This window comes from Corvus brachyrhynchos, unplaced genomic scaffold, assembly GCF_000691975.1.
Source record: "Corvus brachyrhynchos isolate BGI_N302 unplaced genomic scaffold, ASM69197v1 scaffold490, whole genome shotgun sequence".
Lineage (NCBI taxonomy): Eukaryota > Metazoa > Chordata > Aves > Passeriformes > Corvidae > Corvus > Corvus brachyrhynchos.
This window is the reverse complement of record NW_008235774.1, coordinates 80,518-97,673: the sequence shown is the minus strand read 5'-3', so window position 1 is coordinate 97,673 and position 17,156 is coordinate 80,518. Positions and strand designations below refer to the sequence as shown.

The 17,156-nt window shown below is 38.5% G+C and overlaps 1 long non-coding RNA gene across 1 annotated transcript in view; it reads left to right on the top strand.

Moving 5' to 3' along the window:
• The window catches only part of LOC108444761, a 35,966-nt gene that overhangs the window by 14,292 nt on the left and 4,518 nt on the right, over nt 1–17,156 (top strand). The window lies entirely within an intron of this gene.

Below are 17,156 nucleotides of genomic sequence, written 5' to 3'. Positions count from 1 at the left end.
ATAACCATACTGCTGGTTGGAAAACACATTTAAACACTTTTGAGCAGAGAAAGTGAATAACCCATCAGACAGAAGGTAATTAAACAGATCGGGTTTCTGGCCTTTTTGTTTGCCTTGCAAGGTGTTTATACAACAGTATTTTTAATCCAAATGAAGCTGGAAGAGAGCTAAGGAAAGAACAAAAAGTGTTCTTTGGTCATGGTTGGAGAAACTTTATTTGGATGACCATAAAGACTTGTGACTGGACGTCATTTACTCTGAACTAGTACCTGACCACAGGTAAGAAAGTGATGTTAAAATCATGTTGCTGTGGCACACAGGAATAAAGGTCTGTAACCAGATATTAATTAACTTAGGAAAGGAGTCAGGGAAATACTTAACATCTGCTTGGAGACATGACAAGTGATAAGGTTGGTTAATTAAACAAATATTTATGGATAATTTATCTGATATTTTCAGAAGAAGATTCTATTTTTGTTTGGTGACTATTATGTACAGAAAATTTGTGGTACAGGGACAAAAGTTGAATAGTTCGCTTGGTGATTGATGTGGGATATAATTACTGATTATATTAATGGACATTTTTATTTGGCTAGTTCTGAGAGATAATGAATAATCATTCAGCGGTCTTGGTTATCACTAACATAGAATTAACCGCTTGTAGCCCTGAAAACAAAAATAAAAACATATTCAGGTGTAAACCTCAAATGTTGGGTTTTAATATAAAGAAGCCTGTGACTGCCTCTTTCTCCACAGGGCAGTAGTTCAAATAATGTATATTTTAGGCAGAATATTATATCTGTCATGAGATGTGTGATAATACAGTGAATAGAAAGCCCTAAGATTTCCCAGAGTTCGTGTAAATGTATGTAATATATTCAAAACTGTTTAGGAATTACATTTATTCAGCAGTAAAGAGCATGAACAAGTCATGTGCTTTTGATTACAACAGTCCTCTAGAAGACATAAATTGTTCTCCTGGTGGAATTTTATGTTTTCATTACCTGGGACTTTTCTAATTCCAGCTCCCTTGGGCCTCTGAGCACAGAAGCACCTGAGCAGAGGTTCTGCAGCCATACATGTTCTGCCAGCTCATAACGAGCTTGCTCTATTTTATTGTGTTTTAAGAATGAAGAAGGGATAATGTAAATTTATCTATATCAGCCATTTGCCATCTAATATTTTGTTGGGAAATTGTTGTTTCTGAATAGCATGGCAGATCAGAAAACAACACTGTAGGCACAGTGCTCCTCTCAGTCCTTCTCCTGTTATTACTGAAAAAGAAATGTTATGAAGACAAGAAACAGGCTGAGTTAATTCCTTTATATATAACTCATGTATTTACTGTGAGGTCTGCCTGTCACCTTTGTGTCAAATGCTCTTCTGCCTCTACAGAGCAGGAGACTGCTTAGGATAGCCACTGCCTTCAGAAGGAGAAAGGTGGTGTGGCATGGGTGAAGAAGATACAGCCCTCATGCCTAAAATTTTCCAACAGAGCTCACAACATGGAATGTGGGGAGAGAGGCTGTGCTGCTGTGCATCCTCACACTTGCATTGCAGCTTTGTCCTGGCCTTTTAGGATGTGGCTTGGATTTGACCGAGTGTACTTGGCAGTCTGCAGCCAATGCAGCCAAAGGCCAGTTATGTTTCTGTGAGTCTCTATTTCCTATTAGTAAAATAAATATATTTAAAAAGTAAGGAGTCATCCAGATATCCTTGTTAAAAAGGCTGTGCAAATCCTGTAGATTATTTGAATTTTTTTCTTAAAAGCTTGGTAATTACTTGGAAAATTAATGAAGTATCTTTAAAGGGAAATATTCCCTGTCTGAAAATGAATGTGTATTGCCTTCAGGAAGTTATTCTGATGTCTTACAGTGGGCTATACAAAGAAAATACCTTCCTTTATACTGCTTAGTAAACCATTAATATAATAAATATAGAAGGACAGAGAATCAACATTTTTGACTCTTATTATTCAATGTTTTTAAAAGCCTTTGCTGTGAATAAATAGAGACTTTAAAATGCTCCAGAGTAGGCTTATATTCACAGATTCCTAAGATCTCCTGGAAATGGAAGTAATTTTCATTTAAATAATTTATTATCAGACTCACAGTGCACTCTACATCTTAAATGCAAACTGATTACAGCTTGCCCATCTCCAAGCATTTAAAACTACTAAGTCAGGATGCAAGAAAAGGTAAGCTTGGCTTAAAAAAAGAGAAATTAGGAGGAAAAAAGGTTATTGTTTCTTTTGTTTATTTATCTTTTCAGAAGCCTATAGAGTGAACTTTTCACTATTGATATGGTTAACTACATTTACCTGTCAAAATGCATCTGGTGTTCTGACGTTTTAAAGCTCTTCCCATTCAATAGAGTTCAAGATTGACCTATTTCCCATTTTTCTTTCCAGTTTATATTTTAGCAATATGAATTTCACATTTTTAATTTTCATTTTATGAAAATCCATGTATTTCAGTAAAAAGATAAGACTTTAATAAATAAAAATTTTAAATATATGTAGAAAAAATGTGAAGTGGAAAAGTGTTAATAATAATGAATAACTTCTAATTTTTTTTTTAATAAAAATTTTATTTGTTAGGAAATATATTTTCAGTGAAATAAGTTAACCAAGTTTGTATATAATGCCTGCCAATTATGTGCTTGCTTAAATTCTTGTTAATATTTGTATTGAAATATATGAATATATTTTTCTAAAAGTTGTTTGCTTTGCTGGACAAACTGGCCAATGGATAACTCCCTTAACCAAAGAAGTTACCCTGAAGAAAAGACTTTGTATCTCCAGAGGTCAGTGACTTTCTCTAATTGCATGATAGTTTTTCTGTCCTGTGTTTCACAGAACCATAGAAGCATAGAATGTTTTGGGTTGGAAGGGACCTTAAAAATCATCCAGTTCCAACCCCTCTTCCATGGACAGGGACATCTGCTAGGCCAGGTTACTCAGAGCCCAATCCAACCTGGCCTTGAACACTTCCAGGGGTGGGGCATCCACAGCCGCTCTGGGCAACCTCTTTCAGTGACTCAGGGATGGGGCATCCACAGCTGCTCTGGGCAACCTCTTTCAGTGACTCCTCACCCTCTGAATAAAGAATTCCTTCCTAATATATGACCTAAACCTACCTTCCTTCAGCTTGAACTCATCCTCCTTCATCCTATTATCACATGCCCTTGAAAAAGTCACTCTCCATCTTTCTTGTTGGTTCCCTTCAGGTACTAGAAGGCGCAATAAGGTCTGCCCAGACCCTTGTCTTCTCCAGGCTGAAAAATCCCAATTTTCTCAGCCTGTCTTCACAGGAGAGGTGTTCTAGAGCCCTGCTCATCTTCATGGCCTCCTGTGGACTTGCTCCCATTCTTCCATGTCCTTCTTATGTTGGGGACCCAAGAGCTGTATGCTGTGCTCCAGGTGGGGTCTCACCAGAGCAGGTTAGAGGGGCAGAATCACCTCCCTTGATCTACAGCCCATGCTGCTTTAGATGCAGCCCAGGATATGGTTGGCTTTTGGGGCCAACCCAATCATCTTACAAAGAAGTAAGGAAAATGAGATTCCATAGTGGCCCAGACTTCGGTGATTTTCTTTTCGTGATTTTCTTTTCTGATCCTGACCTTCTGAGCAAAGATGAGTTCTCAGAGTTTAGTGCTTGTTGGTCAACCTCCTGTACTGTAAAATGTTCCCAAAGTATGGAGAAATGTATCTGGAGAACAATGGAGTTCAACATTTCCTCTCCCTTGGATCTTAAGACAGGATAATGGATGTTCCCTTTTTAAAGCATTACGCTATTGATTGTGTAATAGGCTTTATCACTTTTACAAAAAGTGTTACCTCACCTAGTTCTATGTTCATTACTTTATTTACTTCTGAGAAAAATATGATCTTCAGAAGGTCCCAGGCATGGATTTACTGTCCTGGATCAAATGAGTAAAACCTGATAATTCAGAAGGCGTTGGCAAGAGAACAGCAGCCAGGTCATGTTCCCACAGGTTTCTCTGATAATCACTAATTGCTTCAAAATCACATATTCAAAATGGAAAAGAGAGCTGATTCTATCGAGTCACATCATTAAGAAGAAGAGATGACACACGACATCAGCTGCCTAGCAATACCATGTTCCTTCTACTTATCAGTGATATGTTTATTCTCTTTTTAAATAGTAGAAATGCTGAAGTTTCTGCTATTTTTTAAAGTCCATAGTAGTTCCTCATCTGAATACAGTTAATTCTCAGTAATTCCAACACACATGAATTTTCTTCTGATTTTCATACTCTTGTACTAAACTAAATAATTGCTTTTCCCTCCTTGTTAAAGCCCTTCTATATCTTTAAGCATTTATAATGTGTCCAATTAGTTGTATAATGGCAAGCTATACAAATGCTGGGGGAGGATCTTCGAAATGAAAGTATGGTAGTTCAGCATTGATTTTCCGTAAAAGCAGAGCACTTAACAGCACAGTGCTCTGCTCTCTCCTGGTCCAGTTCCAGGAAAGGATTTAGGCACCTAAGACAACAGCTGAGTAGATACAAATTATCTAAATCTATTCAGCCACTATTTAACCTTTGTGGAGCCTAAATTCAATAAGGAACTCCCTGTTCCATCTTAAAATCCCTAAGCACATAGGCTTGTGCTTCTGTAGATGCCCAGAGCAGATGATGTCTATGTAGCCATCTTATTACTTATTTTCCCTCTAAATGTGACTGGAACCCCAGAAGCAGACATTCCTTCACTTTAACTGACTCTGAGACTTAACCTAAGAAGTTTCTTTGCAGAGTGCCAAAAGCATATCTGCAAGAACAGGCTGCATTTTTCTGCAGTCTCCCTTTCTTTAAGTTAATGAAGAAAATGACGGTGCTGTTCACCTTTTCTGTCAGATTCTAGAGTTCATCAGTTCACAAATTAGGATGTGAGTTCAGTTTCTTCCTCAGAAAGCAGTAAACACGCAGATTCTGTCTCAAAGGAAAGTGCCTTCACCACTAATCATGATTTCAGCTGCATTTTTGAAAAAGAGAGGAGAAAACCTTTACATCTGTGCTGCCCTGTGGCAGGGAGTGCCAGGGTCTCTGGCCACAGAGGTCCTGCCACACTGCAGCCTGCAGTGTTCCAGATAAAGCATCTACAAATCATCATGACCTGATAAGTGCAGAAGTCAAGGGACGCAATATGTGGATTTGGGGGTTCATTATTAGTTTCGGGTACTCAAAATGTATATTTGATACCCATGTGGTCAGTCTCTGCACTCACATTAGTCTATTTCCTTACCCATACTTACTTTACTTCTGCTCTGGAAATATCTCAGATTTTAAGAAGGTATTTTTAAGTCTGGGGGAAATTCATATGAGAAACATTCTTGTTCTTTTTAATTCTTCGCTGCATTTATTTTTTTTCCCTGAACATTGCAGTTAGCATTACACATTGGTTATTTCTTTTTGAGCCTTTGATCATGGTAGGGATCTTTTTCTGGGCCATTTCTTGTTTGTACATCTATCTGGTATTGAGTTTTTACATTGCTTGAAAAATGGAGCAACATGCACCTGTTTAATTTGTCCTTATATTACACTGAATATTTACATTTGAATTGTTGCTCACTTTTGTCACAGATGTCTGTCCTCACAGATTTTTTCCTTTTCTTACTTATATGTATATATGAAATGGTTTTCTTGAAGCTATGATCTTTAATTTTTTTTATTTCATCATACTTGTTTTCTTATTAGTGATTTCTCTTTCTGGCTAGCCTCTTACACTGTTCTGATGCATTTACACATACTGATATCCCTCATTTATGACTTTAATCTATCAAAATAATTTCATGCAAGCTCTTTAAAGTTTAATTTTGAAATTTAAACATAAATACATCATAAATTTAAATATATTATATCTACTGTCTCACTTTCCCCTATTGATTTTGTAGTTCTATCAAGAAAATAATCAATGTTGATAAAAGCTGTTGTTTGCAAACACATGATTAATATGGCTTATAACATAGATCCTTGTTAAGCTAATATGTGTTTTGAAAGAAATGTATTGAATATCTGATATTAGACCTATGCACTGGAGCTCTGCTGGATAGAGCAGAATATTAGCTAACTTACAAGGCTTAATTCTGATTTTACAATACTGCTTTTTTTCCAGAAAACGGTGTTATTAATTTTTCAGGGCTAGTAAAAATATATATTTGGAATAAAATAGAGTGTCTGGGTTATTTCCAAAAATAAGCTTGACTACCTGTCAACTCATGATTGTGTCTATCAACTCACATTGTAACTTTATATATACTCATTTATATAAAGCGGGAGGCATTTTTTTTTCCTTGTGTAGAAAATTTCAGAAGTTAAGCTCAATACCAGCAGATACCACCATTTTACTATAATTTCTATTTTCTTAGGATTACCTTTATGCACTATATTCTAGGAAGGATATTTTGCGGGCACTTCTGAAGGAGCTGAGAATCAGCTGTGTGATTTCAGACCCCAGACAGTATGCTGAGGATTAAGAAATGTTATTATTGTGACAATGAGTTGTTTAATGTTTTGTTCTTTATGGCAAAAAAAACCCCTGTGGTGACTGCTTGCTAAATTATTATTTTTCAGTAGATAGCAGCAAATTGACATCTCCATTCCAACATAGGCAGAAATTAAGCTTATAATGGGGGAGGATTTAGTATTTATTGGATTTTTTTCACACTGAATGCGTTCACTACTTGTGCTGCTTTTTGTCCTTTTTCAGCCATTTTTGTTTCCATCTTAAGAATCATGACCCTGCTCCAGCAGGGGTCAATGAAATCTCACCATTAACCATGAAGAAAACGAAAAACTATCCCCTCAGAAATCATTGCAGCCTATTCTTTTTTTCTCCTGCTGCTTCAGTCTATGGCTTTTATCTTTCATAACTCTTTTGTTTATTGTTTCAGTTTGCAACTGTTCCCTCATGTTTTGGCTCATTGATTTTGTTTCCTTGGTTCTCACAGTAGCTTTACTACTCAAACACTGTTTTCCCTTCTACAAAGGAAATAGGTTATTTGCTATACAAACAGATTGGCTGTTGGATTTGATGCCACAGCAATAGTCAGCTCTCCATTCAGAAAGGTTAATGTCCTGTGAACCCCAGCTTTAGTCTGCTGTCATTCTCTCTCATGTTCGTGGCTTATGAGGGGATCACATTTTATTTGCTGGACTTATCACTGTTTTTTTCTTCTTGTGGTAATTGCCTGACCTGTTATGATTGTCGTTTGCAGTATTTACTGACTCACAGATCTTTCCATCCACTTTATCTCTGCTTGTTCTTATCAGAAGAGGCTCATTGACATTTTGTTTGGTCAGTGCCCACACACAGACTGCTCAGTAAAAGTTCCCATATTCTAATGATGTGCGCTTTGAGATCTGAAATATTTATGTAGCATTCAGGGGTATAAACCCTCTAAAATTAATGGTATGTTTTATGTGATAGTGTACTAGTTTTTATTACGTATTTGAAAGAGAAAACATTTACTTTCTTTTATAACCCATGACAATCATATGGTTTTGCTACCAAAAAACCCCAAACCAACCAAACAAAATTCCCCCAACCCCCCCAGCTGAACTAATTTTAAAACATAAAAAAATTTTAAAATGTGCTTGGGAAGACCTCTCCCCCCAAACTGCAATTTTGTTTCAGAATATATTTTTGTTTATCCTTGTCCTGCAAAATGCAAAGCAAATGCCATTAGTGCCTTTACACACTGTGCTCTGTGCAATTTATGCTGAGCAGCAACAGACTCCAGCAGTAAGTGGCCACATAGTGAGATGAACAGTTACATAACCACAGACAGTAATTGGATGCTATTAATGAGAATTTGGGATAACACCATTTTTTAGCCCCAGATGCAGTTAGCTTTTTATAATCTCGATTAATGTCATATACACTCTTTTTTTACAGTGAATAATTATTTTCCTAATCTCCAGTTGTGCTCTGCAGAGTCACTGAAACAAGGAACTCTGCGTTAACCTGATTTGTCCAGGTGCCTCAGATTATGTAGCAAAAGGATGGATTTGTAGAAGGTCCCTCTGCATATGGAGAGGTGGAAAGTTGTGTCACCTTGTAGGCATCTCTAAGAAATTGCATTTTCCAGAGTCCTGATTCTTTTACCTTTTTCATCACAGTTCTCTTGTTCCTGTGAATAAATATCTACCTTTAGAAAGCAGCAGCTGCTTGTATTACACCTTTTCAGATAGTCTGGCCAGAATCCAGAGCAGGGCAGAAGCAGGTGTCTGTTCATAATTTATTTTTCCTTGCTATTGGCATACAGAATGGAATAAATGGGGAGCTGGGGCTAGGTCCTGCACCAGACCCCTATTTTTAAGGTACTTTCCAGCATGACAACCCTCACTCTTTAAATAGACACGCTTGGAAACAGATCTGGGATGTTGGCAGCTCAAATGGACGGGGCTCCAGCATCTGCTGTGGAAAAATAGACACTTCTTAGTAGAAGGTGTAGCAAAATAAAAAAATGCCTTAGTCTTCAAAATGTATAGTTTTCCACTGAAACCTGGGGCCTTGCCACGTGAGTACAAGTGTGCTCTGACCTGATTTCCTGGGTTACTGTGGTTACTGTGAAAGTGAAGCCACTGGGAGCTGCAAGTGCTCAGCATTTTGGAAAATCAGGTATCAAGTAATAAAGCTGAACTTGCAAAGAACAGTTTTTAAGAAAAGTACCAGTTGATTAATAATCAGTTAAACACCTCAAATTGTGCTGTATGGGATATTTAAAGGAAGTCCTACCTAAAGCAGTCTAATAGAGCACTGAAATTGAAAGAATTAAATTCAAGGTATTATTTTTTACTGTTTTTTTCTCATTTTCTGCTTAGAGTCACTGAGCTCTATCCAATTGACTGACTTTTTATTTTTAACCACATTCTGTGGTCATAGAAATTAGTTTTTGCAGGTATGTTATTACTAGGTTGAAAAGCCTAGAATTTTGGATAAAATGCTTTGAATTAGGACCCTGTGGAAAGTGATGATGGTGATCCTATGAGGACTCTGAAAGAATCTTGTTTTACCTAGTTTAATATTATCAAGCTTTGTAGCCCAGGACACCTTCTCTAAGTAAGCATCCTCACTTTTCTTGTGATTCAGCACATTTCAAAAAGGTTGGCAAGTTCACTAGCACTCCACCTCCATGAGCATTTTAAATGAAGTGCGAATTTGAACAAAACAATTAAAAATGTGGCTAAAAGCCTGCTTCTTTGCAGATGGTTTTGTGCAGTTGCCATCCTTAGAGGGTGTCAAAATCAGACTGCATAAAGCCCTGAGCAAGATTCTTGCTTTTAAAAATCCTTGTGCATTTGGAATGACAGCAGGATTTGGTGGGAAGTGCTTCTCTTGCTGGGTTCTTCCTCATGTGCCAAAGAGGTCTGGATTCAGAAGTTCTAGTTTTACAAGAGGCAGGATTCCCTCAGTTTTGAATTTATTAAGCCAGGCAAGATGCTGGGCAAGATGCAAGACCTAAAGTATAAGAAGTTACATAAGACTTTCAGTACTATTAGTCTACTAACCCTAGAATTTCTTCTTATTTCAGGTGTCTGTAACATATGTCAACACTCCGTGTTAACACTAAATTTATTTTTCAAGAAAAATATCTCATACTGTCACTCTTGAAATCAGAACTAACTGAAAAGTGTGTAACAGCTTGTGGAGGAGTGGGATTGCAGAAGAAAATACAAGAACATTACATTAAATTTTTTAAAACACTGGTCACTTTTTGAACTAAGACTCTCAGAATTAAGATGACTAAATGCTTCTCTACATTAAAAGTTACCATGAAGAAAAAAATGGAAGTGTGAATTTAAGCTCATAAACTACTCCACACTAACTCCTTTTGCAAATTCTCTTAGCTAGCAATGTGTGAAGTAATTTACTCCACTTCCGAAAAGCATCAGTAAGTTCACACCTTATCTTTGAGAAGGAGGAGGTTATCTCATATTCACTGTGCATTTCATGCCTTACATGAGTTCCTTGTGCATTGCAAATCCAAAACCTCTGATCAGAGTTGCTGCATGAAAACCCCTCGTACATTTTTGAATATTCAGACATGATCAAGGCCAAGGTAAAGGAATGACCATATGTCTCAAATATATTCCAGTGGTTGTTCCTGAGTCATGAAGAAAGTCCTCCTGACATTCATTATTGCTCCTGCTTCAAGACACCAGTGACCCCAAACAAACTTGTGCAGAGAAACAACAGGAAATTGGGAAATTTTAGTCATTTGGCATCTAACCCTAGTCCTTCATGGCTTCTAGTATGTGTTTTTCCATCCCATGGCTCTGTTAAAGGAACTGTTCTGGTATTACAGATTGCTTCTTTGCAACCTGCCACAGAATGTGTGGTAAATGCAGCCCCCTAGGTCCTAGGCTACGGCTGGCAGAGTGCAGCCTGACCACTCTGGCAGCCTCTGCCTCCTCAAGAGCTGCAGAAAGAGTCTAGAGCTCCTGCCCTGCATGGGAAACATCTCAAATTGTTGACACTCTCCCGTGTCATTCTAGGAGCTTCCTAATAAGATAAACAATGAAGAGCTAACAAAAACGGCAGTGGTGGGGTTCAGTCATCAACATACATATTTTCTGTGTTTTCATATTTACCCAATAGCAATGGTCACCAGGGGCAGGTTTAGGCTGTAGGCTATCTCTTTCTGAATATATATGAAGCGCCCCCCTGAATATTAAAAGCAATCCCACATGAGACAATATTCAATCAATTTACCAAATTAATCAGCAAAATTCTGATTATTTATGGCATCAGTTGTGCTTGAAAATCTTCCCCAAACCTCCAGTGCTTAATCAGCCTTTTTGATCTAAAAGCTGAGCGGTAATTCTCACTATGGCTTCTCTTCTTACACAATTTCCAGCACTTTCTGTCCCTCACTTAGGTGAAAGTATTGAGGAAATAATCTTTTTTTGTGGCATTTTGGCACTTGTAGTCCCTATTGGAACTGCAGTGTGCATAAAGCATAAAAACTCTAGCAAAAAGCTAGCTATGCTTTATGAATTTCTAAAAATAAAGTCTTTTTTCAGGTGAAGTGATGATTGTCTTCATAAAACGACTTGTCCTTTCCAATTTCAAAATCATGTGGTGGCTTGGCTAGAAGAAAGAGATGCTATAACATTTCTTGAGAATTTAATGTTGATACTCTTTTTAAATTTATGCATATGTCCGAATGTGTGAAAAAGCATGATCTTTGTAATGAGCTTACAAACGAAAACTTCAGTCTGGTTCAAGTCAATGAAATATTTTAGTAGAGTTAATTCCAATTGTAAATCATCTAGAACAGAATATGCCAAGATCATTAGAATGGCTGAAAAGTCAGGAAAAAATTAAAAACAAGAAAAAGTGATTTTTCTCTCTATGAATTCAGATTTTTGAATATTCTTTAAATTTTAAAGAGTTTCTCTTCAAATGAATACTGGAACTCTCACATAATCACACAACTTCAGGATTAAGAGCTTTCAAAGACATGGGCATAGTAAAATTAGAAGAGATAAAACGTTGCATATCCTTTATAGCCAGGTAAATGCATACCTAAGATTTTACAGGATGGAGACCTGCCTCTGACTAACTATGACTCAGTCTGTACTGCACCAGTGAAGGAGTGGAGACAACAAATTTGTTGTGAGTGGTTGGTCTGGAATGGGAAGCAATCTGTCCGAGCTCATATGAAGCTGAGGCATAGGATTTATTAGCTGAGCTGTAGCAGATGGTGGGACTCCATCTGCAAAAGCACTGTATTATTTGAGCTTTCTAAATCTGTTATCAAGACAACTCTATGTACCACACTGTGCTCATGTATACATGTTCTGTATGACTCAAATATAGATGCTTCCCCAATACTGGACACCTTTTGCAACACTGGACACTTCTAACATGCAGCTGAACAGAGTGCAGAGCCCATCTTGTTTTGACTAAGCTTTTGCCAAGAAAGATTAGACCAGTTTATCCTTAAGGTCCCTTCCAACCTGGTGCTTAATGAGTCTGTGACAGTCAAATTTCAGATGTAGTGCCCGAAATGTTTTCAGTGTTTAATTCTGAAATATTTTGTTTTTGAATATAATTTTTCTGTTTCATTTAATTTAGCAAAGAGAGCTTCCTGCAAAACAACATCAGAGGAGGTAGAGAGCAGTTTCAGGTCTGAGAATTCCCATAAAAGGAAGACATGAAAATGAGAATGGAAGAAGAGTAAGTGAGGAAGGTACTCTAAATATAGAAATGGAGATAAAGGTACTAAAACCTGAGTGCCAATATGGGTTTAAAAGTCCAGAACGCAGATGAGGGGAAATTTAAAAAGTGTCTATTCAATTATGTCAGCAACTATTGAAAAAAAAATCAATTAATCTATTTAACAAAATCTGTGACACAAATCAGAAATGGTGAGCTAACTATAGTAGTGACATAAATGATCATCAAGAGTCTTACTATTAAATACATTGGTTAACATCACTGCTATTTATTGTGCTTACTATATTACAACTATACCAAAGAATTTAATATCTATGTGCGAAGATAAAGAGACATTCAGTTAACAGATGGGAAGGGCACAAGCAAACAGTACATGCTGGTCAGTATGGCAGGCACCACTCAAGTCATGGGCTGTTTCACCTTTGTGACTAACATTTTATAGGTGTCACAGAGGAAAATTTTGCAGGTGATTAACCAGTGAATTTTGCAGGTATTTATGGATTGGTTACAGGGCAAGTGAGAACAGGATGCTTGGCTGTGGTAGATGGGCAGGCTCTATGAGGGGATGACTGCATGTGCAGTAGGAAGGGGACATCTGTGCACTATGCAGCTTGAGAGGAGAGTGCCAGACAGGTTTTCACTGGCACTTTTGAAAACTTACAACCCCCAGCCAATGCAGCCAACGCATCTCAAATGTACAACAGCACCAGGAGAACTTCTCAGGTTGCCCATGTGACTAGTGCTCAGCCTGAACACCCCTGTTAACCACATCGACAGCTTCTTGCTGATAAACAGCACTTACATCAACACAACACCATTAATTTTGCAGTCACACAGGGTTACCTCTATGAACATCATTTTATTTTTTTATTGCATTGGTGTTCCCTGCCCCTCTCCACGAGCTGCACTTGCAGAAGAGTTGCTGTGTCCTTGTGGGAGTGTAAGGAGCCAGAGGTTTCATAGGAATCACTAGAGCAGATGGATTAATTTCTTCCATTCAGGTGGATTGCAATTTCTTCCAATAGCAACGTAAATATATAATGAAAACTTTTGTGTGGGGTCTATCAAAAGGCTTGGGCTAAAACCAAGAGGAGAGCCTGACTTAACTGAGAAGTATCCTTAGAGGTAAAAGGTATTTTCTCTTTCCTTGTACTCCCCTGCTGGTCTGTTGTCCTTTTGCATATTTCCCTATTCTTTCAAGCTAAATATTTTCTTTCTTGATGTTCCTTTCGGGGTTTTTTCTCCCCAGGAAACCACTAGGTCTTCCTATTCCCTCCATCAAGGTACCAGCCTCAAGTTCCCTACTGCCACCTCTGCTGACAGTGTCCCCTCCCTGTCCCTCTATGCCGCCTGCTCTGGGGGGTGTCTGGCTGTTAACCTCTTACCATAACCTACATTCCCATGGGCTCTCACCCTGCAGGGCAGCTTAGGAACCTGTAAGCACCAGCTAGTGATATTTAGATAGGCTGGGAAGATGTCGAGTGTGAAGAATGTTAAGTACAGTGCAGGAGTGTATGCACAGCATGGATGCACAGCCCTCAAAAAAAGAAGTCTCCCAACAGATTTTTGTAAATTTACCTTCAACATTTAAAAAAAAAAATCACAGTGTCAAGGGTGAAAATAGTTGACAGTGAAGATATAATAACTGTCCTTATTGTTTGATTCTAAAGCTATTGAACTTCTAATGAAATTAGAAAATACTTTCAGCTGAAAGCTCCCTTTATCTGTGATTTTAGTAGGGACACATTGTACACTTCAGTTTTTTTCCATTCATTTGCTCCCAGATAAGCAGTATGCTATTACTCTCTAGTGGTGCTGTCTTCAGGGACTATTTCTGTCCGGCACTTGGGAGAATGCATTATGAGATGTCAGCATGTGTGAGCAGAGATAGTATGGCTTGTCATGTACCGATAGGCCATATTCTGTTATAAAATGATGGCTTTGTCTTTTATCACTGTCACAGTCTTACTTAACAAGCTGTGACTCTGTGGTTCATCACAAAGAAAACTGTCATCCCTAGATACGTGCCTTGAATGTCCTTTCATCTTCCATGCAGGTAGGATCTGCCGTGTGACATCAAGCAGAACAGTAACTCCAGATGGACTCTGGTAGCGCAGCAGTATATTAACAAAGGGGTTCACTGGCACAAATCCAGGTTTTGCACCTTAGATTAGATTACAGGGATAAGGAAAACATATGCAAGCTTTTAAATGAAGCAAGACCTGGTAATATGTCATAAGTATAATTAGAAAAGGAAATGTTAGTAATCCATCGTGTTTAAGTGATAATTTATTTATCACGGTGTTATTCCAAGTAACAGATAAATCAATTAGAGTTCCTTTAGAAAGCAAATAAATAGTGTTGGTTCAATGGGGTGATGACAGATGAAGTGTTTTGAGGAACCCATAAGTTCTGTAGATAGATTTCTCCACATAATTATGTTTAGGATGAAATTTGGAAATCACTGGCCTTCACTAAAGACTGTGATGCTGCTAGCAATTTATCTGGCTCTTAGCAGTTCTGTTCATAAGGTCACTGAACAAAGAAACAGTGTCTGTTGCTAGGATCAGAGGCAGACACCTAAGGAGAAAAGCCTTCAGCATTTCCAGAGGGCACATATATTAAATAGTTATACAGGGTATTTAGTGAGTGCTTTGCACCAGAGCCTGCAGGTCAGAATTTTTCTGGCAGAGGAAAACGGACGTATTCCGCTCACTTCAGCATTTTGTATGGCCATGGGACATATTATACTGCCTGTTGTGATTCTGCAGATCAGATTAAACTACTTTGTCGACATTAAAGTATGAATATTTCATGTGAGCTTTTACAGGGCCGACTTTAAACTAAGACGCTGAAGTACTTCTCCATATTCCTCTTTCCTGGGATTTTGTATTTTAAAACCAGTCCTCCCTTGCACAAAGTTGTTCTTCCGTGTTACTGCATTTTAATTGTGTAAGTGGGAAAGCCAGGTATAGTAACTCTTATGAGGAACAGGCTTCCAATCCCAGTGCAGCAAAAGGAAGAAGGAAGAGATGTGTGTCAGTCAACAAAAGTGTCTTCTGAGGGTGTAAAATTACAGGGAGTGGAAACAGAGTAGTTTCTCCATTGATGGAAAATTGCAGCATTCACATGTAATAGTGCTGTGAGGATTTGAGGGATGCCAAGGAAACCTGTGTGGATGTGTTACCAGTAAAATGCCTGTCTGCCTAGTGCTTAAAAATAGAAAACAGGGTGTTGAGTACAGAGAAATTGATGTTGAAGAATTTCTGACCTCTTTATTTTGAAAAAGTGTCATCTCACTCTGCTTGACTCTGGGTGTTCTCACCCCTATCAGTGCTCAAAGACTTGAAACAAATTATAACTCCCTGGAAATGAGGTTATGGATAGTCTCTACTTGGACAGTGTTTCTCCATTGATTCTGGGTGCAAGCTTTCTGCCAGTGGTAACTTTTAGCTGTACTGAAACTTGGTACCACTTAGGCACAAGTATGGGTCATGCAGATCATTTGGACTTCTTATCTGGGAGGAAGAGAAATCAAACCACTGGTTTTGTTTCACTTTCAAATCTACGCTTAGGTGTGTATTAATCTTTCCTGCTGCTGCTATTTTGCCAGAAGGATTACCAGTTCCAAGGGTCCCATTAAAATTGCTTTGTGCTTAAGTTAAACCCCACTGTAAATTCTGGGCTTCTCTGCCTCTCCCTATCCCAAAAGCCCGTGTTATGTGTGTGCAGTGACAGACTCTGAGACTGAGCCCAAAATCATCTCTAGGAAAAACACTTATATCCTGAGATTAGGTAGCATGAAGAATAAGTTTTTTCAACTGCCTCATGGTAAGATTAATTTATCATGGCAGATTCATCCTCTTGGACCTTTCGACTTACTAAGGGTTCTAGCCCTTGGACTTACTCTTATCAAAAATAGATTTGGTTTTCATTCTGAATGTAATATGTCTCCCATGGACATTACAGTTACGAAAGTATATAGTGGCGCCAGTCCCATTGCAATGGGGACTACAGGCTGAAATCTCTTGTGTCTTCCCAATAAAAGGCTCAGTTAATGCCCACTGAAGATTTTGTTTTCATCTTTTATGGTCTGACCACTGTGGAAGTTGAACATTTTATGTTGTGAGTGAGTTGTGTAGCCAAAACTTTCTGATATGAAAATCTGCTACTATGTGCTGGTTATATATGCCTGGGATAGAGTTAATTTTCTTCACAGTATGTAGCATGGGGCTATGTTTTGGATGTTTTTGGAAACAGTATTGGTAATTCTGGACTATTTTCATTATTGCTGAGTCTTTTCTGCTCCTCACACAGTCAAGGCCTTTTCTGCTCCTCACACATCCCACCAGTGAGGAGAATGGGAGTGCACAAGGAGTTAGAAGGGGACACAGCTGGGAGAGCTGCCCCTAGCTGGCAACAGGGATATCCCCACACCATATGGTGTCATACTCAGCATACAAACCTGGGGGAAGAAGGAGGAAGGGGGGATGTTTGGAGTGACAGTGTTTGTCTTCCCAAGTCGCCGTTATGTGTGGTGGAGCCCTGGCTGTCCTGCAGATGGCTGAACAGCTGCCTGCCCATGGGAACTGGTGGATGAGTGCCTTGTGTGGCTTTGCTTGTGGAGTGGCTTTTCCTTTTGCCTTTTCCTCAACCCACAAGTTTTCTCATTTTTACCCTTCTGATTGACTCCCATCCTGGTGTGGTGGAAATGAGTGAGTTCCTGTGTGGGGCTTAATTACCAGCTGGAGTTAAACCATGACAGACCTCATGAGGTTGGGCCACTAGCAAATTTTGCAACACAGAAGTTAGATCATGGAATCATGGAGTCATTAAGGTTGGAAAACACCTTTAAGATCATTAAGTCTAACCGTCAAAGTTAGATACTCCCCTTTCCACTGCAAAGATGTGGGATCCACAGAATCCAGCATAGCAAGGAGGAGAC